Source organism: Diabrotica undecimpunctata, chromosome 1 (assembly GCF_040954645.1).
Source record: "Diabrotica undecimpunctata isolate CICGRU chromosome 1, icDiaUnde3, whole genome shotgun sequence".
Classification (NCBI taxonomy): Eukaryota; Metazoa; Arthropoda; class Insecta; order Coleoptera; family Chrysomelidae; genus Diabrotica; species Diabrotica undecimpunctata.
In genome coordinates, this window is record NC_092803.1 from 155019673 (window position 1) to 155044151 (window position 24479).

A 24479-nucleotide genomic window follows, 5' to 3' on the forward strand; every position below is an offset into this window, starting at 1 on the left:
TACCGCTAATTTTGCATATCGACGAATTTAAATAAAATTTTGATAAATAGTATCTTCTTTTTTTATTCGCTATCCGGATACAGGTATCGAATTATCATGAGACATCATAATTTGGTATAGGCTGATGTTCCTCCATTTTTCCTAATCTTCCATCAATCTTATACATTCTGATAATGGAACGCCAATGATTAAGACAATGTGGTCAGTGTAAATTATATGGAACCTGCTTTCTTTCTTCCAATGTTCATTTTGAGGGTTAGGGTAAGGATTCTTTATTTCGAAAAGGATTGAACATGTGTCCCTGTTTATGATCTTGTGATCCTCTTCAGGTTTGCTTTAAATGTTGTTGATTTGGCAAGGTACAAAGCAGAACAGCACCGAAAAAAGCAGTGTGGTAGATGTCCTGGTGTGTGTGGCTCCAGATGGAGTCAACTGAATTAGAGATAGCAAGTTTTTCTGGATGTGATGTTCTTTCCAGAGTGTAGTGTTTATGTTTTTGAGAGAGGCTGAGTCTCTAGTTACTATTGTTACTGCAAGCCGTTTTTACGTCTATATTCAACTTCAGAATTAGTGTATTGCACTAAAATTCTTTTATTGGATGTTTGCGTTAACGGCCAGGCCTCGTCGGCTTTCGAAGGACGGTTCTGCTACATGTAGCCCAGTGTGAATGTGTATGATGGCATGTTAGTTATGGACGCTATTTCGATGTTATGTTAGTTCTATCAGTCGTTTAGACGTTCTCAGTCGACCCTAGAATTTGTGGCGAGCACAAGATTTAGTTATCGGCCGGGGGCGCTAATGACGAGGTTACTTCGGTAGCAGAAAGAGGACACCTTTTATCATCATACCAATGTAAGTGTTGTGTGTGTGAATGTTTTTTAAGTATGAATGTATGCGAGCTGAATTGGCAAAGATGAAAACTGTGTTATCTAGTGACCATTGTTCCTTAAAGCCGTTTATACGTCTACGATCAACTTTAGAACTAGTATGTTGCACTAAAATTTGTGTTATTGATAGCTTGCGTTAACGGTCAGGCATCATCGATGTTCGATCGACAGTCTCAATCTTAGCCAGTTCAGGTGAGAAAAACCGATAAATAAGGACCTGCTTTAGACTCTTTCTCCTTTTACGCCCTGCCTATACGGTAAGCTTCTCAATACCATTTCTTTGAAATACGTGTCCAAAATAGGCTATTATATGTGGGTTTGGGTTAACCAATTGATTGGGTAAACAGCTACACATACTTTGTAACCAATATAACCAGCCAATAAAACCACTCTACTAAAGTAAGACAACGCATAGGGAAAGCAAGATCAACGTTCATAAATATTAAGTTACGATTTACTACTTGGTTCCAAAATCTCTATCATCAGATGTTTTTTTCAAGTTTTTATATAGAGTAAAAGCTTCTTCTTAAACTTCTTTAGCAGAGGTCAAATCCTTCGAAATGTGGTGTTACAGACTTAAGAATTTCATATGTGGATCGTGTGACTAATGTTGAGATTCTATGTAGAATGGGCAATAAATGCGATTATATTAAAACAATCAAAGAGCTGAAATTAGAAAATCTTGGCCATGTTATAATAAATAAACAGAGACATGGCTCGTTGCAACTGATTCTTCAGGGCAAGCTATTTAGAAATAAAACAATAGAGAGAAGAAAAATATTTTGGCTTTAAAACTTAAAAAAGTGATTCAATACGTCTACAACCAGATTAGTCCGAATATCTGCAAGCAAAGTTGCCCTGCTGATCTCTAATATCTGGAATGGATAGACACCGTAAGAATAACTGATTTTGTTAAAGTAAGAATAATAAGTCATTAGAAAATACTAAATCTAATAAAACCCCATTATCTTTTTCTTGTTCTAATGGCGCGACAGGCCAATTTGAGTCTTTTTATTTTCATTTTCCATGTGCTTTTAAAATGTTGGTTACCATTATAGCTATCTTAATGTTACTTTTACCCTAAATAGCATGCTTGTATTAATACTATACCAATCTCGCAAGTTCTTCAAACATGAGGACTGTCTTTGTTCTGGACTGCGTTTGCCTGTTATTTTCCCTTGCATAATATTTTGTAGCAACCTGTATTTGGGACCTCTCACTAAACTAAACCGTCTACTAAAACTGATGTTTAATTCCAAACCGTCTACTAAAACTGATGTTTGATTTCAATACAATTACGCAATTTTGTAAACGTCTCTGCCATCCAAACTTATGTCTTTTAGAACTTATCTATCAATCTCAATCAAAAAAGAATGCTTAACCTGAGCAAATGCCGTCTGAAAGTCAACAAAACAACAGAATATTTCTACAGATATATGACGACATCTCAAGTACGTTCATCCTAAACAATGCCTCAAACTGTGTCTTACTTAAATATTCCTCGCATTTCTACTACATTTCTTCTAATTCAATACTCTATTCTAACGACTTTGGTAAAATATATTGTTTCCTGTTATTTCGTAAAATTGCTAAACTGGTTGTCTCATGTATTATGTTAAGTACGGAGAATTTGACTTCCTTTGTATTCTGTGTCACAAATATGCACACAAGTGTACGGTTTCGTATTACGGTCTCAATTAACTTAAATTATCGCATTCTAAATCACAATACAATAGGGTGATTTATTGATGTACCCTCTTCTACCCAACGGCCAAAAGATTCTTTTCTGACTTCATCTCAAGACAGCGAACCAAACGGACCCAGTTTGTGATAGGTTCTTGCCATCGAGCGTCGGCGGGCGCCCCGACGCGGTACCAACGAGATTTCCTTGGCAACGACTAAAATATTTCAAAGGGTAAGTCTATATTCTTTGTAGAAACATCAATAATGAGTAAGACCAGTTATTTTCCTAATTTATTTACAGTTGTGTTTGCTATTTGTCGCTAATATATTTACAAACAAAATATCGCATTTTTATTTTATAATTATTTATCTATTATCATTTAACCAGCGACCTCTTAAGTTTTATACAAAACAATTTCAATAAAGCAAACAAAATAGTCATTATTAAAATAAACTGTACTGGAAAAGATCAATGTTAAAACATATCATGTCTTTATATCTGGCACTAGATCTGCCAAAGGATTTGGTAACCTTACAATCACTTCTTCGTATTTTACAAATGCTGGAGGCTCTTCACTAACTATAAACCGGTTGGTTGCAACTTGCTTTTTCAAAAATTTTACGTTGTAGCTATCTACAACAACTTTGGCGGTATAATGTCAAACCATACTCCTATTCCTGATGTTCATCATTTTCCAAATCTAAATCTGAATATGACTCTTTGTAAATCATTTCTTTCTCATCAAAAGAAGACTCGCTCATTACTTTTCTCTTTACTATGACTTTAATGGCAAAATTACAGTGCAACGAAATCCAGATTTTATGTTGAAAGGAGTTGCAGATCGATTCCAAGCTTTCATACCTATTGGCGCAAGGTCATAAATTGATAATTCCTTCCCTGGATGAGAAAGCATCCAGTCATCTGCTACTTGATTGAAACACCTTTCAAATGGTCCAAAAACAGTCCCATCTAATGTTTACAATTTGTTAGATCTGTGGAATGGAAGAGTTGGAATTGTAATTCCATTATCTTTACAGTAATCAATAGAAAGATAAATGGAAAAGAGATAAATGGGATTCATGATTATCCATTAATAAAATAACTTAGCTTTCTTCAAAACACCGATTAAATATGTCTGATCCAGTGAAGCTGTGCCTTTTTAGAATCTTCTCTAACTTACCTTGCTACTAATCTTCGAGTCGCATTTGGAGTTAAACCATGATACCTATTAGAATATCTCTTAAGATATAACGCAATGGAGGCTACCGTTTCATTAGAAAACACTTGACATGTGACAAAAAGTGGAGAGAGTGTCGTATTGGCAATTCCTACTTCTTTAGCTCTCTTTACATATAAAGTTAGTACTGATTTTTTAACTTGCTGTTGAGCGCTTTTTCTGATAGAAAACTTTTCAGATAAAACATCATGGTTTCTTCAGGAAATAGTCCTTTGGTTAGTCGCTTATATTTATACGGCATGTTTTCTGTAATAATTTTATAAATTAGGGAGGGTTTGAACATGTGTCCGTACCCCTCTCAAGACAGTTGAGATAAATAAATACAAAATTTAATAAAGCATATTTAAAGATCGTAAAAATAACAACAAAGTTTTATTATTTAGGCTTACCTAATAGTAATACTCAATCAGTATCCCAGAACAAACAAAACCAGCTAATTAAAAACACAGTTTCAAATTGCTAAATATTAGAACAGCATGGAAAATTTCTAAAATGGCCCAGCATAAAAACAATGAATCCTGCCGGCTTGGCGTCTAGACAGATAATAAGAATACAGAAATGCACTTCAAGTTTATTAGCAGTTACGCTTGGTATCTAGTGGAAAGGCAATTATGAGAGTGTCCAATGCCTCCCGCTGTCCAAACCCTCCCGGTGCTCCCTTATACTGTGAAGTTAAATTATGGACGCTGAATCGAGATGCGACATCAAAAATTAAATCCTTTGAAATGTGGATATAGAGAACGATAAGAGATAATTGCGGCGTCTTGCAGCTCCAGGGCAAAATAGCAAGCTGAAAGAGTGTGGAAAGAAGCCGAATATCTTGGCTGACAACCTTAAGAGGATTGTATCGTTGCATCTAAAGACAACTCTTTAGAGTAGTTTCTTCAATAGTTACAGTGGTCATGATGATTGCCAATCTTTATAACATAATATTATAACATAAAATTGTCCTACGTAATAGTATTTCTATTAGATTTGTCCCTTTATACGCTTTTATAAATTATAAGAATTTGCACAAAAATATCCTTTTATCCCCAGGGATAGATAAACTAAAGAGCACAGCCGTATTTCGGCATTTCTCCAGAATATATTTTTTATTTAGTATGTTTCATACGGCAATGACGGTCCTTAATAGAAATCCCAGTGGGGTGTAACAATGAGATGATATATTTTAATCGAGGATAGAGATCTAGAAAAGCTTTTATTTGCTTTCACTCGGAAAATATTGTCTTCCTTGAATGACGCTGATTTCCATGAAAATGTAGGCATGAAAATGTACGCTTGGAAATTTGACCTCTATCTAACGGATAAGCTGTTTTATTGTGCCGTAAATTTCGTTGTTTTAGCCAAAAGATCTCAATTTTAGTCAAAGTAAAGAGAACGGTTCTGAAACCGTTTTCTTGTGGCATGTCTTAGATAAATATTATGTTTATATTAGATTAAGCCACAATTGACTGTGATTAAAATTACATTTTTATCTAACTAATGTTTGATGTTTCAAAAACAACCAACGTAACGTATAGACAGTATTGAGAAATTTAAATATCTTGAAGTCATCAAATGATGAAAAGTTGGCAATGTGAGTCCATAATACTGGTGTATGGGAGATACTTAATTCTCAAAAACATAGGTAATTTTAATTGCAGTTAAATTGTAGGCTCTCGGTAACTAAGCCGTAGGTAAAAAGGAAAGAGGAAATCAACATATGTTTTTCAACGCTGCGCTGATTACATACTGTATATAATTTTGCCACTGTTCAGCAAAGATACTGGCAAACGCTTCAGGTATGAGTTGTTTCACACGATTGTGTTTGGAGCAGCAACGTAATGTTTACCTTGACTCCAAACCATCGAGTGATAGTGAGGCAATCGTATTACTTCTACACCGTATTTGTCAGCCAAAGTTTTGATGTTATACTTCTATATCTGCATAACTGTTTGCTACATCTAATAGTTCCGACTTTAAATAATCTTCTTCAAAAACTATATCCTTATCTCATAACTATTACTGAATTTGATGTTTGTTCGAGGAGTTTCTTGGGAAATTTTGTTTGCGTGAATGATATGGAGCGTTATCCATTGCTACCACATTTAACTTAGGCCTTCAGGAGGTTTGTGATTAGTTTATTTTCAATCCAGTCTTCGAAAGATTCGTCACGTCATTTATTTCGTCTTGGTAGTTGCCTGCATCTTGTTTTACTAAAATTACACATTCTGAATTTGGTAAAAAAACCTCTATCAGATCGAACATGCAACAAGACGAATCTCGGACCTCTTTGTTTTGGATTTTTTACACCAATAGTCAATCCTTCTAAAAATGCATCCTTATAATTGGTTATGGTTAAATCCGTCCATACCTTATTTGCTGTATGTCCGATATTTGCCCAACTTTTATCCAAATAGAAAATATTGTATCCTTTCGATTGACAATTGTGCATTTTTCTGAGAAATTTATACCTACAATTTATTATGTTAGGACGCTCCATCATTACTGCTTTCTTTCCTCTTTTTTCATAAACAAAGCCTGTATCTGTAGTCTATAGCAGTAGTCGGTAGAGAGTACTTTTGGAAAATTTGAGCAAATGCTCGTATAAACTAACGGTATCCAGGATAGCTTTCATTGTTGGAGGTATATCCTTAAAAAAATTGCATGTTGACAAGTCTTCTTAATTGGCTCCTTATATTCTCATCGTAGGTAAACTCCCGATTGGTTTCCTTCTTGTATATTTCAGCGCTGTACTTGTAAAAACAATTTGTATTGAAGTAAGATCGAAATTTGTTTTTGTTTTATATATCGCCATATTTAACATTATTTGTAGCGCATACAAATCTAAAATGTGTCCTTGTTTTAAACTTTTTACCTTTAAATGCAGCATGTTTTTGATGCAGTCGATAAAAAAAGTTTAAAAATAAATTGCACTTATTTTTTTACCATTTTAACGTCCCTTTCCGAATGCACACAAAAAATTGGTAAACCGTTTATACAAACTGACATTCGTCAGTAAGCTATTTTCTTATTTATTAATTTATTACAATCCCCACTCGGGTAATATTTGTTAGATACCATTATCAGGAATGTTCTAAATGGATATTTAATTACAGTAATACCGAGATATCTATTTAATTATTGTTTACATACCAATGGGCATTTATTAGACATATACTGTATCAGTGATCCTGATATTACCAGTATTTGTGTATCGTTAGTATCTGGTTCGATTTTAAAAGTTCTCCAAACATCCATTTACGTAAATATGACAAAAAGAGATTAAAGAAGTTTTGTATTCGTCAAAATTACGAGGATGTCCTAATTTTCTGGAATGTTATCATGAAAATTGAAGGTCGAAGATGACCAAATCGCAAACAATACTTATGGTTCAGAGACATAAGAAACTGGTGCGATATACCCGATATTAATACAACAATAAGAAGAGGAGAAGAAGATTATATACATAATCCAACCAGCATGAACACCTACACTTTGCATGGCACACGCCACCAGAAGAAGGAAAAGAATGTTTGTGTAATATGTGTTTACGTAGATTTTATGTTTGTGTATTGTGTGTTGCATATGTGATGTGCTTAAATTTAAATGTATATTTTCGACTTTTTATTAGTCAGCTATTGCTAGTATATTCTTGTAGTTGACTTCTTCTTTTAGTATTGGCAACCAAAGCCTGCCACATTTTGCTAATAGGTTTGCTACACTTATTTCTTAATTACGTAGGATGTCTGTTTCTATCATTATTATGGATACATATTTCCATTATATTCTGTGCTCGTTATTCCAGGTATATTTTCATAACTGAGATTTGTCGAAGTCTCTGTTCTTTGTGTATGTTTCATCCCCGTTTATCCTGACACAGTAGCGGTTTCTCCCACATAGAAATTGTTGAATCTTGTGAATGTAACAATTTCTATGTGGGAGAAATTATGCTAACCAGTATACAAAAAAATAAACAACTGAAGAGATTTAGAGATGCAGAGTGTAGAGAGCCTCTGAGAAGGAGCAGACTTAAATGTAGTCGATCCTAATAATATTCACAAGCGTTTCATGCTCTTTACCCGCATCCCTAAAAAAGAGCCAGGACTTGTATAGAGAAAACAAAATCAATATCTTAAGATGGAAGACTGGTTATCCAAAAATCGGAAGATCGGGGAGAACACACAAATTGTAGTCTTCACAATCGACGATATTTCCTACAAAGCATTGAGGGCTGGTAATTTTAAGGTGTAGTACAGACTTAGAAAGGTATCCTCCAAAACTATCAAATACCTCCAGCATAGTAAAGCAGCTTTGACACAACTTACTGTTGCTAGGAAAAGGTTCTATGTAGCTTAGTTAGAAGATGACCAGGGCTTGTTTAGTAGTCAAACGACGTATCAAGATACTGTCGTTAGTCGTAAATTAATGTTTTGTTACAGATTTATTGACGGTAAAAATAAAAACCATAGAGACATAAAGGAGATAATTTTGGGATCAGCACACTCCACATTTAATGCTCTTAAGTAATCATCACCAAGGGAGTTGAAACAGTTACTGAGGTAAAAAAGGCAGACAGTTAAGATTTGATCTCACATACAGGGCGCCTGCGCATCCGTTTATACGTATTTCGGCCTAATAGGCCTCGTCAGAACGGCTTACGCAGTCGCTCTGAACGTGAAAATAAATCTTTTCTGTCTTAGGAAGCAACTCTAACATGCCTTCGTATGAACACAAATAGCGACATCTGATAATAAAATCCGTAAACTAATTTTCGAAAGTTAGTAAGGTGTTTCATGAATAATTCAAGTTTCCATTACCCCAGCAATGTGCAGCTTCAAAAAAAAAGTAAATTATGTATGAATCGTCAGCATTACATCTTCCTATTAAGTGGTCAATAACAAAGATGCACGAGATGTTCTGAAGGAAAGAGAAAAATAAGAACAAAAACTCTTTGCCAAAATATGTCATATTCCATTGTCTAAAAAGTGTTTATCTAGATCAGATACATTTAGTCGCACCTTTAACTAATATAAATTCTGAAGGACGTTCGATAATCACATAACATTACAAAGAAAACTTAATATGTGTTTGTTATTTAGTACGACGCAAATTAGAATGTGTTCTCGACGAGAACATGATAAAGACCGTTTAATAAAATGGTCTCGGGTGGACTATATGACAGACTGATAATTAGGTAAATAAAATAAATAGATGATAATTACAATTTAAACAGTGCTTAATCAATTTCAGTTTTATAAATGAGTATTATTGTTGCTTTCTTTCACGGTTTGACGGTCTGTTTTTCTTCCTAATTTCTTTCTGTGGAACTAGCTACTAACTAATTAGCTGTAGAACTTATTTTGTTAAGAATGTTCCCCGTATTACTGGTATATTGGTTGCAGGCATATGAAATGTATTAATTTACATTTTAAAAATAAGATTTTATAGACTAGAAGAACGATTTAAAATATAATAACGTTACTTAAATATACGAATTACACTACAAATCATTAACCACTATAAAGCAGTAAAGTCTTTATCAATATTACGTTTTATGGCACTTTTACGAGCAATGGTGTATTTTAATGGTTTGTTGCGTTTTCACGTCCTTTTTTTAATCATAAAATTTATCGCCGAACTTAAAGTATCATCAGCTGCATGCGTTTGACAGCAATAGAGCATGTTAACTCCTTGGAATATTTGGTTATGACTATACAACAGTAAACGGTGCTTTATTTATGGACTGTAAAATTTGATAATGCAGTTTTAAGATTCTATATCGACGTTCAAGATTATTATTAAACTATAGAATATCTACAAAATTTGTCAAAATAATAGGAAATAAATAAAATATACAAGCAATTTTTATGTAAACTTGAAATTTAATAACCGATAAAATAAGATTTTTTAAAAGTATTTATATAACTTTGTTATGTAGTACAGTTCCTTCTTTACTCATATTGAGGCTAGTAGTTGATTAATTGCGGTGCAACTTTTAAATTTTGTAAAATAATAAAGACATAATTAAATTGCACGTATACATGGTATAGAAAAATGAAACTCAAAATAAACTAACTCTACTAAAACCACCTTGAAAACAATTACAACGAAACAAAAACTCAACCTTAAAACCAATTAAGGATTAAATATCTCAGCCTCATCCTGGATAAAAAAGAGATGATCAACAAGGTCACAAAAGCCATAGTGGTACTCAAAACTATTCAGGTAATAATTTGGAATGTAACCAAATTCTGAGTTCGATGTACAAGCCAATAGTGAAACCAGTTACTACTTCTGGGCAATGGGCTTGGGTGGCAAGGCCAATCTAAGCAATACGAGAAACAGTCATGTGAAGATTAACAGAGTAGCCATAATATGCATAATAATTGCATTGAGAACTAGCATGACTGCGATAGAAGTCAGACTCATCATCATCATCATGCAACCTCTTCTGTCCACTGCTGGACATAGGTCTCTCCCATTTTTCGCCATTATTTACGGTTCTGTGCTTCTTATTGCCATTTCTTGGATATTCTAATGTCGTCCATCCAGCGTGTTGGTGGTCGTCCTCTGTTGCGTTTGTCTTCTCGTGGGCGCCAGTCAATTAGTTTTCTGGTCCATCTTGTGTCTTTCAGTCTCGCTATGTGACCTGCCCAATTCCATTTTAGCTTGGCTATACGTTCGACGATATCACTGATACCTGTTCGTTTCCTTAAGTCTTGATTCCTTATGTTGTCTTTTTTTGTCACGCCCAGAATTGATCTTTCTATGCGCCTTTGTGCCACTCGCATTTTTAGTGCTGTTGTTTTTGTGAGCGAGAGAATTTCTGCTCCGTATGTCATAATAGGAAGAACGCATTGGTCAAATGTCTTCCGTTAGTGAACCATACGCCGCCCAAGCAAGTGTTATTCGTCGTTGAAATTTGCAGGTCTGGTTGTCCTTGAATATTCTGACTTCATGACCAAGATACTTTTCTGTCAATTCTACCACTTGATTATGGATGACTAGGTGTTCGCTGGGAACTAAATTTATCATAAATTTGGTCTTACTGATGTTCATTTGAGACCTATTGTTGAAGATACGTTTTCTAATTCTGTACCATTTGTTCTGCTTCACCCAGGTCTTCGGTAATAAGTACTATGTAGTCGGCAAAACGCAGATGACTGAGCATTTCTCCATCTATTTTTATTCCTCTGTTTTCCCAATTTAGCATTTTAAAGAAGTATTCGAGGACCGTTATAAATAATTTAAGTGAGAGAGTGTCGCCCTGTCTCACACCTCGCTTGATATGAATTTCTCTGGTGGTATCATGTAGTTTTACACGCATTGTGGCGTTTTGGTATAATGTTTGTATTAACTTTGTGAGCCGGGTTAAGTACCAGTGGTCTGTTATATTCTAGCGACTTTTCTATTAAGGTTTTTACTGTTTGTAGGTGATCATTTGTTCCGAATTTGGAGCGGAAGCCAGCTTGTTCTTGGGGCTGGTAGAAATCTAACTTTTTCTCTAGTCTTGTCGTAATTATTCGGGTAAACATTTTATAGATGTGGTTCAATAATCTGATTGATCTATAGTTTTGTAGATGCGCTTTGTCTCCTTTCTTGTGTAGTAAAATTGTTACTGCATTGTTCCATGTTTTTAATATGCAACAATCTGTTAGACAAAGTTTAAACAACATTTTTATTTGGTTGAGAAGGGCACGTCCGCCCATCTTTATAGCTTCTATTACGACTCCATCTTCTCCTGGCGCTTTGTTGTTTTATTTTTTTCATTGCGTCAAGCAAGTTTCAAGCTCTGAAGACTGGTTGATAATTTTGCGTGATGCGGCGGCTTCCAAGTTTTTTTGGTCTTCTCTTTGGCTTGTGTATAGTTCTTGATAGAAGTCTTCAACTATGTGTAGTAGTTCTTCTCTATTTGATGTGGGGACTCCTTCTTTGTTCTTTAGTTTGTGTATTTCGCATTTTCCATTGTTTAGTCGTCTTCTCAAGACTTTAAGACTTTTATTCTCTTCTATAGTTCGCTGGACTTTTTCATTCTTAAATTTCCTTAAATCTTTCCTTAATTGCTTTTGATACTTTTTTGTTTATTTTTCGCAGTTCTTCTTCGTCAATGCTTTCTTTTCCTTTTATTTTTCTTCTAGTTTCCATTAGTTGCTTTGTTTCAGTGGTTATTTTTTCGTCTTGGCGTCTTTTAGGGCAGCATTTTACTTGAGCCTCTCGAATAGCTTCTACGATATTTTCGTTGAGGGCATTTACATTATTCATGCATTCATTTTGTTGTAGGATTTTATTGATATTGCCTTGATATTCATTTAAATTCGTTGGGTCGTTCCATATTGGGTTGGCTTTCTTCCTAATCATTTTGGATCTTTCTGTTATTAAGTCTAATTTTAGTTTGGCTCTCACCATTCTATGATCGCTGCCCCTTGGTAAAGCCATTAAGGACTGTGACATCGTTGAATATATATTTTTTGTCAGTAATTATGTAGTCTATCTCGTTTTTGGTCTTACCATCTAAGCTTTTCCACGTACATCTTCTGTGATCTTTTTTAGAGAAGAAACTATTCATCTGGTATAGATTTTGTTGTAATAGAAGTTCTAATAGGAATTCACCACGTTCGTTTCTGCCTTTGGATCCAAATTTATCTAGTGCTGTTTCCTGTTCATCCTGCTTTAGACCGATCTTTGCGTTAAAGTCGCCTCATATAATCGTGTAGTATGTTGGTGTTTCTTTCAGTGCCGCAGAGATGTCATCGTAGAAGTCTTCAATCTCCTAATCCGGATGGTCCGTTGTTGGTGCGTATACCTGAATAATCTTAAAAAGACGAGTTACTGCTATTAATATTTGAAAAAAGAAGAAAGTTAAACATTTCAGACAGTGACAATACTAGATCCGATGATGGTAAAAGAAAGAAAAAAGATGAACCAGAAAAAGAATAAATATTTGGCAGAAGTAAAAAAATACACCAATCACCAGATAAAAACAAAAACGAATGAAACAAATAACAATCATGAAATTAAGAAATTAATGAGACAATTAGTGGATGATAACAAAAAGAAAAACAGGGAGCTTAAGGATATAAAAAATATGATGGGAAATATTATAAATGGAATGAAGGAGATTAGAATAGATTTTCAATATTAAGTGAATATAAACTATAAATGAACGAGTTAATACAAGAAAAAGAAAATCTTAAAAAGGAGATAGCGATTCTGAAACAAAAAATGGAAGAAATAAAATTAGCTATTAAAGTATGCCAAAAATAAAAGAAGAAAAACAGTTTAATAATGAAAAACTTAACAATAGATAAATCAAATGAAGAGCAACTAAAAATCGAAACAAAAAACTTTATAGACCAAGAATTAGGGAGAATAACAAAAATAAACAGAGCAAAAAATAAATAATTAATATGATGTGTGTCGATAAAATTAATAAATTTGAAGAGAAATTAAGAGTAATAAATGCCAAAGGTAAACTCATCATCATCATTCTGACTTTATAATCCTAGCGTGGGTCCTAGCCTCCTTAAGAATATCTCTCCAGTCGTCCCTATCCATCGCCTTTCTCTGCCAAGTACATATTCCCACATTGTTTATGCCTTCAACGATATTATCAAGGAACCTTGTTCTGGGTCTTCCTCTTCTTCTCTGACCAATGGGTCTATCAAGGAGCATTTTTCTAGGTGGGTGATTTTGTTCCATCATCATTATATGTCCTATCCACCTTAGACGTCTTATCTTAATATGTTTTACGATATCAGGTTCCTGGTATATTCTATAAAGTTGGAAGTTGTATCGTCTTCTCCACACTCCATTGTCATTCACTGCTCCATAGATTCGCCTTAGTACTTTTCTTTCGAAACATCCTAATATGTTTTCATTATTTTTTGTTAGAGTCCAGGTCTCTGAACCATATGTTAGGTCTGGGCGTATTATTGTTTCGTAGATTTTTATTCTTGTATTTCTCGATATAATTGTGGATTTAAGAAGTAGATTGGGCCCAAAATAGCATCTGTTGGCTGTGCAAATTCTGTGGTTTATCTCTACGGTAGTAATATTTTCGGTTTTAAGGAGCGGGCCCAGGTATACAAATTCGTTCACTGCTTCGAGGAACGACGTCATCGACGTTCTTTAACAAGAGGTCGTAGGATTTGTGGTTGCGTGCTTGAAAGAAGAACTTGAGGAAGCAATAGAAAGATTAAAAACTGGGAAAGCTCCCGGGAGCGGTGAAGTGAGTCCAGAGATGTTAAAATATATAGGAGAAAACGCATAGAAAAGATTATTATACATCCTAAATCTAATATGGAAGAAAAAAATACTGCAGAGTGAATGGTAAAATAAAATAATTGTACCAGTCCACAAGAAGGGAACTATAAGAGACTGTCAGAACTATAGAGGCATATCCCTACTATTTGTAACAGCAATACTATACAAAATATTAATAGAAAGAAAAATTAGGATACAAATAGAACATATCGCAACCATTTGAAACGATGCAAATGGTTCTACAAGGAGATAGTTAAAGCTCAGAATGTTTTATAAATGTAATAGACGAGATAGTGAAAAAATATAAGAAAACCTTTAAAAAATATCTGTATAGGATGGAACAGAATGCAAATGATAAATGCAGAAATATGCGTATTGGCAGATGACATAGTATTATTAGCTGACAACATCAGAAAAACTTAAGCACAATTTAGAGAGACGAAACTCAGAAGTTAAAACATACATCCTAAATGTAAATAAAGACAAGAAACAAATAATCAAAATAACAAGAAAAAACGACACGGATGACCTAATCGAAGTAGTGATAGATCAACAGAAAATAAAGCAAACAATTATATACAAATACCTGGAAACAGTAATAAATAACAGAGGGAGCATCGAGTACAATCTCAACAATAGACTAGGGAGTACAGAAAAACTATTCCAGGCTCTAAATAGAGGATTTCTTAACAACAAGGAAATATCAAGAAAACGAAGAAGTTAATATATAAAACAATATATAGGCCAACGCTGACATACGAATCAGAAAACTGGATCATAAACAGAAGACACCAGGGTAGGATACAATAAGCAGAAATGAAATATCTCAGAAGAACGATAGCGGTAAGAAGAACAGACAGACTCTGTCTGAACATAAAGAAATAAGAAGCAGACTCAAAATTTAACCGTTACTTGACATAATAAACTAGAAAATATTAGCATGGTTCGGTCATATAACACGAATGGACAATAGCAGATAAGTTAAAAGGGTGTGGGAAGCTAAAGCAATCGAGAAAAACAAAAGAGACAGTCGAATAAAAGGATGGAACAGCGACATAGTAGAGATATTACAAAATAAGGGCAAATCTTGGCAAAAAGCAACACAAATACCGAAAAACAGAAAATAATGGAGAAAATTTATCAAAAGCTAGAATCACCTCACCGACATCTAACGTAGGAGAGAAACGATTATGTATGTATGTTTAAAGTGAAATTTAAGTAAACAAATTATCAAAAAACCAACTTTAACAGTTAATTAATTTTTTGATAATTTGTATATTTGAATTTTACTTTAACATTAACTTCACAATTTAACCTACACATGACGACTTAGTCATTTTCAATTTAATCTGTAATATAGACATCGCATTGGATTTACTTCCGTCCTCTCCAATCACGTTTTAAATGTGATTTTTACAACTTTAAAAAAGTTTTTATCTCTATAACAGAGGCGTTGGCTTTGTAATATTTTTTTTTCTAATTCGTTTTGTATCAAAAATCACTCTTCCATGAGGTATTTGTAAGTTATTAGATACGTAAAAGTTGTTAATCACTGTAATTGTAATAAACAACTTTCTCTTAAATTATTGCTTTTTATAGGAAGCTCTGAATATGGCACATTCATCATCATCATCACTGGCTCGACAACCCTTTTTGGTCTTGGTCTGTTCCAGGATTCTTCTCCATTCTGATCTGTTTCGTGCTTTTTTTTCTCCAGTTTTTTTATTTTTAAGGTTGTTATATCATTTTCTATTTGTTCTAAGTATCTCACCTTCGGTCTTTCTCTTGTTCTTTTTTCTACTAACATCTGTTTGAATATTTTGTTTGGTATTTGGCCTTCTTCCATTCTTTCTACATTTCCTATCCAACGCAGCCGTCCTATTTTAATGAATGTTATAATATCCGGATCCTGGTATATTTTGTATAGTTTAGAGTTGTATCTGCTTCGCCATATTCCGTTTTGTTTGGTGCCCTTATATATGTGTCTCAAGATTTTTCTTTCGAAGGTGGCTAACAACGTTTCCTCTCTTTTAGTGAGTGTCCAAGTTTCTGAGCCGTATGTGTGTACCAATCTTATTAGGGTTTTATATATTTGGCATTTTGTTTTTCTTGCGACGTTATCTGATCTTAGTTGCCTAATTAAGCCATGGTAACATTTATCTGCAATAAATATTCGCTTCTTCAATTCCTCCGCAACGTTATTATCAGACGTGACTAGGGATCCCAAGTATATAAAGTTTTTTACCCCCTCAATGTTGTATTCTTCTATTGTTATATTTTGTGGCTGCCTTATTTCTGCGTTTTTCTTACCTGCCTATATTTTGTTTTGGTCTGATTGATTTTAAGACCACTATTTTGTGCAGCTCGTTCTATTTGATTGTATGCTTCTATTATTTCTCTTCTTGATCTTGCAATTATGTCAACATCATCTGCAAATGCTAGTATTTGCACGATTTTATTAATGATTGTTCCTCGTGTATTGACTGTTGTGTCCCTCAGGATTTTCTCGAGTACGTTGTTGAACAAGATGCATAGTCGCCCTGGCGTAGTCCCTTTTTCACATCGATTGTTTCCGTTAATTCATTTTGTATCCGGATTCTACTTTCTACTTTTAGAGATTCTTTTATCAGTTCTATTAGTTGTGTTGGTATATTAAATTCTTTCTTTGCTTTTATTAAAAATTCTCGGTTTATATTGTCATATGCGCTTTCAAAGTCTATGAAGAGATGATGTGTCAAAGAAAATGGCACATTACATGTCAAATATACTTGCAGTCCTAATATTCACGTATATCGTCTTTTCTTGGTATGACAACTATATGCCAAGTGTTACTTTTTCATACCTACTAAACATATTTTACATGCCTTTATTACATTTATCGTTTGTTACAAACAGAGCAAACAAAACTATTGTTACAACATACACATATCGCTTAAATTTCCTTTTGTTTACGTGTATAGTTATACAGCTTTAATCAAACACCACTGCTATAAAAAGACCGGAATTTTATCGGAGTAATCAAATTTTCAATAAAACAACAAAGGGTAAGTCATACAGGAATTTGCATTTTCCCGTTGTTTTGCAAAATACAAATTATATCGGCCGATTGATGTGTTTTCGTGTTGGGAAAATTATCACGTGCTGGATATAAATCGGCATAAATATTTGAAACGGATCAAATATGAATCTATTTCAAAATTTGTATTTATGATTTATTCATATTTGAATTTCATATGGTAAATACATATCGAATCATACAGGAAAATCTCATACAGAGAGTTGGGATAAAGTATGGAACCAAGTTAATATCTTTGAATCAAAAAATTGATATTCCTGACTTTCCATGCAAGCGCAATGACTTATGACACAATTGAAGCTATCTTTTTTATTATGACTCTACTTTCGGTTTCATCAAAAATACCCAATTCATCAAGTTATTTAATTTAAATGGGACGTCCTGTATATATTTTCAGATTTTAAAATAACTTATTATTCTTAATTCATATATACTAAGCTTGTTGGAAATTGTAGAGCAATTAGCCCAGTCTGGTTATACAAAAATCATCGATTTCACGGCAAAATGTTTCGCAGATATCTGAAGCTTTTAAGACATAGGTAGGGGTTACTAGATGACGAATAGATAAAAAGATACTCCTATTTTTACCTTGCGTGTTTTTTAAACAATAATTTATGGTCAGAATTTGATTTTTTATCTATAAATTTTTTCCCTTATAATTTAAATAAATAATATTTATACCATTTTTTTATATCAAGAATATCTTAATTTTCCCGTTTTTTTAATTAAAATTGATAAATAATTTACGGAGATATTTGCAAAAAAGCAGTTTTTTTGCACTAATTTATAAATTTAATTAATTTTTTTATTAACAAAACAAAATGTTATTAATACATTTCAACATTGAGGAATTACCGTCCTTTAAATTTGTGCGAAATTTCCCCCCGATCGGTCAAATAGTTTAAAAGTTATTCAATTTGTTTATCCCTGAGACTAATTATTTAAACTATTGAACTTGCCCTATGAATGATGCTAGACACATTTAACAAATTTCATAGGATTCTTTAAGACTTATACTATCTCAGAAGTTAAATGGATATTGAGTTTTCATCTAAATTATTTACAAAATAAACGTTTGAAAAAGGGGTATGTTTTTTACTTATAAACAATTGTAATACCTTCTATATTTTTTTAGCTACAGACTTGTACGTACAACCATTAGATAGCTGGTAAAAAAACTCACATTTAACAAAAAAAATAAACCTTCTATGAACAATAGGAACGAAGTTAGCGACAATTTTTTTGTTAATTATATCTCCATTGTTTATAAACATTAAGAAGTAAAATTTGCACAAATTTTGAATAAAAATCTAAACTTTATATTGAATTTTATAGCTATAAAATTCATCCAATTTTTCGAAACTTAAAACCTTTCGAAACGAAGTTACTTTCGAAAGATCGACATAGGAAAGTGGAGGGGAAACTGTTTTAGCTACTCGCTGCAAAATTTAATATTATGGTTACGGATTTTACATTCAAAAGCTTCAACAGTTCTGTAGGAATTTTATCAGGTCCATTTGCTTTTCCGTTTAGCGTTTCTTATTGCGTATTCTACTTCTTCTTTCAATATGTCTGGCCCAGTTGCATTGATTATCTGAGTTAAGTTGTTTCTATCGTCTTCACATAATTCATTCAGGTATTCTGTATATATTTTTATTTTATTCTCTAGATCTACAATAAGATTTCCTTCTTTGTCTTTAAGTTTACCTATTTGGTATTTCTTTATGCTTCCTGTTATCTCTTTTACTTTTTTGTGCATATTGAACGCATCGTACTGTTTCTCATAGGTTTTCATTTCTTCACATTGTTCTTTAATCCACTCCTCTTTGGCTTCTTTTATTCTCTTTTTTATGTGTTTATTTATTTCTTTGTATTTGTCCGGGTAATTTTTCATCTTTCTTCTTTGTTCCATTAAGTCTAGTATATCTTGTGTCATCCACCCCTTATTCTTTGTTGTTGTTTTTGTAAGATGTTTCTTTCCTGCTGTTTGTATAGCTGTATTTATGTACTTTAATTTTTGGTTAACGTTGTTTGTATCGTTAATTTTTTGCTGCACTGAACGGAGGTTTTCATTTATTTCTTCTCCTTTTTCTTGTCGTATATTTTTGTTTCTAAGTTTATTTAAATCTAGTGCCTTTCTGTGTGGTCTTCTAATCTTTTTTGTTCTCGCCTCTATCACAGTAACTGCCGGGTTATGATCTGAGCCTATATCAGCTCCTGGGTACGTCTTATTACATTTAACAGTATTATGATACCTCCTTGCTATCATAAAGTAGTCTATTTGATTTCTCACTATTTTTTCTTTGGTATGTTGTGGAGATGTCCATGTATATAACCGTCGAGGAGGTAATTTGAAAAAATGATTTGTTATTACGAAGTCTTCACTTTGGCAAAATTGAATCAATCGATCTCCTATGTCATTTCTGTTTCCAAGCCCATATTTTCCTACTTGTTCTCCTACCGTACCTTGACCCACCTTGGCATTAAGATCGCCCATTAATATTTTAATGTATGGAAAGACTGAGTTAATAAGTGAAGACAAACAACCTACAACAAAAAGGTTCAGACCTGACAGTGAAGTCGAATAAATGTTCCAAATTTTAACTTTTAAACCAATGTATGTAAAGAAAATAAAAAAATAAAGTTCAATAAACATTGCAAAATTTAATAAGGCAAGTGATGAAAAAATCGACTTATTTTATCAAAGCAGTAAGGCAGATTAGATTAATATTGTGTATCATATTTGTAAAAAAAATAGAATAAAAATCAATATTGTTAATTATAAAAATACAAACAATTATAATTAATATAAGGAATATAATAATATAATGTGTAAAACATTACCTGAAATTTAATTTATAAAATATATAAGTATTATTATATCATTGATATAAAATGAAAAAACATATGTTGATTTTCCGAGATTTATGGGGGGTGAAAATTATGTCATCATTATTAATACTGCGACAGAATATTCGAGCAAATTAAAAAAAAGTAAATATTTAAGGTGAATTTCAAATGGACTCAATTTTTCCGAGTTTTCCCATATTTTCCGGCCAGTGAAAACTATGTAGTTATTTATATTTCGACGAGCTACCCCAGAATAAAAAAAAGAGGCTTGCAGCTGCAAAGGAAGCCGAGATAATGTATATTTTTCCTACGTGTTGCAATTTGAAGTTCCGATGCCGAAAAAAAAAACGGAGCTGAAACAGATATCCTCTCCACTTTCCTATGTCGATCTTTCGAAAGTACCGTCGTTTAGAAAAATTAGATAAATTTTATAGATATAAGTTTCAATATAAAGTTTAGATTTTCATTCAAAATTTGTGCAAATTTTACTTCTTAATGTTTATAAACAATGGAGATATGATTTTTTTAAAAATAGTCACTAACTTCGTTCCTATTGGTCATAGAAGATTTTTTATTTTTTAATGTGAGCTTTTTTACCAGCTATCCAATGATTGTACGTACAAATCTGTAGCTTGAAAAATATAGAAGTTATTACAATTGTTTATAAGTAAAAAACATACCCCTTTTTCAAACGTTTATTTTGTAAATAATTTCGATGAAAACTCAATATGCATTTAACTTCTGAGATAGTCTAAGTCTTAAAGAATCCTAGGAAATTTGCTGAATGTGTCTAGCATCATGCATAGGGCAAGCTCAATAGTTTAAATAATTAGCCTCAGGGATAAACAAATTAAATAACTTATAAAATATTCGACTGATCGGGGGGAAATTTCGCACAAATCTAAAAGATGGTAATTCCTTGATGTTTAAATGTATTAATAGCATTTTGTTTTGTTAATAAAAAAATTAATAAAATTTATAAATTAGTGCAAAAAAACTGCTTTTTTGCAAATATCTCTGTAAATTATTTATCAATTTTAATTAAAAAAACGGGAAAATAAAGATATTCTTGACATAAAAAATGACATAAATATTGTTTATTTAAAATATAAGGGAAAAAACTTATAGACAAAAAAATCAAATTGTGACCATAAATTATTGCTTAAAAAAAACGCAAGGTAAAACTAGGAGTATCTTTTCATCTATTCATCATCTAGTATCCCCCACCTATGTCTTAAAAGCTTCAGATATCTGCGAAACATTTTTCCACCTTTATTTTTAACCAGACTGGTCTAAATTATTTATTTATTTATTTATTTACGTAGTATCCCCAAAAACAGTAAAAATATGATCATACAGAAATAATAAATTTATAAACTTACAAGAGATCTGTTAAGTTAAACTGGTGTTAAATAGGTCTACATCTGAGTTATCCAAAAATCTCATATATCTGTGTAACGTATTGTTATTACCATAATACAATACATAATATCGAAAACTGTTTTTCGTGCACCCTATAAAAAATTTATGAGATTTTTGTTCGCTGAAACCCCCCCACCCCCAAAGATATTTGTGTACGTTCCAATTAAATTAGTATTTTCGTACCATTAGTTAAACACAATGTTTTTAAAATTTTTTTGCTTCCTAATACTTTTTCGAGCCAGCCATAAAATTTCTGAATACCTACCTAACAAAATGTAAACTATAAATAAATTTTTATATTATTACCAGGCCTCTGTAAACTTACTTAACCATTAATAGATATGTTGTCGATTTTACAAATATTCAAAATGACCTTCATTTTCTTGAATACACATTCGGTACCGTTTTCAAAAGAAAAATTAAATATTTTGGAAAATCCTGGATTTCTGACGAAATTGACTTGCAGCTTTCATGATTCTATTCCTTAGTTATTGTTCATTCATCATTACTATGGAATATATGTATCCTTTCGTAAAACTCAATCTGGGTGTCCAAGTCAATTGGGTTAAGATCTGCACCTCTGGGTGGCCGAGAAATAGGCGCATCAGTCTTCCCTCCAATCCAACGTCCAAGATATTGACCGAAAAGATACTCTCTGATTTCAATATGGTAATGCGCTGGAGCGCTATTCTGTAAAAACCGAAATTTTTTCCTGACTTCGAGATTCACGTCGTCTAAAAGTACTTCTGGTAACACGTTTTGTAGAAGTTTGTGAAATTTTTTATAACAAATGTATTATTATGGTTCGTAATGCCATTACTTTTAAAAGTAGCTTTATCGGTAAACAAAATATGATAAAATTGACGTTTCGAGTGTTTTCCGTTAAAACCAATCGCAAAATCCCATTCTTCTGTGATAATCTTTATCCAGTAATAATTCTTGAACAGGTGTTAAATGATAAGGATAAAACTTTTGTTCCTTGAATCTTCTCCAAACCATCATGTGAAAAACATCTAATTGTACTGCTTCTACTACTACTCTTGTACTGCTTCCAGAAATTTCTTCAATTGCTTCCAAAATCTCCTCATCATTTGTATTGACTTTTGGTCGACCATTATTACCAATAAGTTGCGCTCTCAATGTGCTGTCTTGTAAACGACGATCTATGTAAACGACGATAATCGTCTGCCTGGTGTATTTTGATTAGTATATTTTTTCGCATAACGCCTTGTAGCTACTGCACTATTCCCATGACATTCACCCATAAATACCAAATTACCAATAATGATCTAATGATTTGTTAATCTCTTATTGATCTTAAATGTACAATAATTGGAATATTTATAACCTATCGATAGAAACTGGCTTATCGATAAAGTATTAAGGGACAAAAAAGTTTTAAAAACGTTGTGTTTAACTAATGGTGCCACATTATTAATCTAATTATAACTTATACAAATATTTGAGAAGTTTAAGGGAACAGAACCCCCATAAAATTTTTGGAGGGTGCACAAATTTCATTGTCATTATTTTTTTAAGATGTTGCTACAATAAGAAAGCCACATGTCCATTTTTAATATAAAATCATTTTTTGATATATTGGAAAAAATCGATGTTTATTTTATAACTTCAAAGGGCTGTAACTTTTTTATGTGCACATTTGTACTAAGGTAAGCATAGGTTCCATTGAACTATTTTTGATCCTAGAATATGTGATTTATTTTATGACCTACCTTTTTGTTACACCTTGTATATTCAGTAGATAGAAAATAAGATTAGATAGAGATTAGGACAGACTTGACTTTTTAGGTCATAATGATAATATGATATTTATGCCATATATTAGTAAAAATTCAGAGTTTCCAATACTAAAATACTGTTTTTACTCTATACTACTCATGAAGGTATATACAGGGTGATTGGTTAGTGTGATAAAGCTCAGTAGATCCACCATAATAACAGATAGCAATAAAAGTTATGAACAAAAATTGTAGGCAACTTTAAGCTTCATATTAAGTATTAGTATAGATGGTACAATACCACATTTTTATATTGATTGTCAAAATTTTAAAACTGTTTGATATTGCTAATTTTTCTTATATCGAATACAGGGCAAGTCAAAACTCTAGTTCATTCTTTTCTCAGTATTTTTAAATAATAAATTATTTTTATTTTTTTATTTGTTACATGTGTTATTGGATTAAGAATCAGTAGTGGTGAACGGTCAGTTTTAGACAATTTACTCATGGCTTCTTAAAATTTATAAAAATTTAGACACCTTATGTATAATTTGCTTTGAAAAATGAAAACATTTCAAAAACTAATAAATTTAGATATAGAGAATACTAAACAAAATTTTTAAGTACCTTAATTTTACTTTTAGATGGTGATATAAAATACAGGGTGTTTTATTACTATTTAAAATTATAGAACATATTGGCCTTACGTTTGGACTCACCCTGTACTCGATATAAAGAAAATTAACAACATCAATCACTTTTTAAACTTATATTAACAAAAAAATGTGGCAGTAATAAATTATTCTTATTGTGATAACTTTGTTAATACCCCGTATTTTTGTAATGGGGTAATGAAGACCTGGCGAAGACAGTTAAGGAGAAGTTGGTGACCTGAAAAATGTACATTGAAGACTTTTTCTGGGATTACCAAGATAACTTTCCAGAAATAAATTACATGACAGGGCCGTCAATACTAGAAAGCGAGGTGAAAGCAGCTTAAGTCTAAGAATGGTATGGTCACAGGTCTAGACGAAATACTCGTTGAACTTATTAAGGTGATGAGTAAAGTGAGCACGAAGGAGTTAACTGAACTACTTGACGGCATATACAATTCAGTTAATATCCCAGAGGAATGGCTATTGTCAATATTTGTACCACTACCAAAAAAACGATCTTCGAAACCGTGCAAAGATTTCCGAACTATCAACCTTATAGGTCATGCACTTAAGATTTTTCTTAAAATCATACATGCCAGAATTTACAAGAAATGCGAAGAAAATGTCGGTGAAATGCAATTTGGATTTCGCAATTCCATGGGTACACGTGAAGAAGCACT

General features: G+C 32.6%; 1 protein-coding gene across 2 annotated transcripts in view; it reads left to right on the forward strand.

The window, feature by feature from the left end:
* LOC140432405 (calcitonin receptor-like) overlaps window positions 1-24479 on the forward strand; it is a 465986-nt gene that overhangs the window by 260077 nt on the left and 181430 nt on the right. The window lies entirely within an intron of this gene.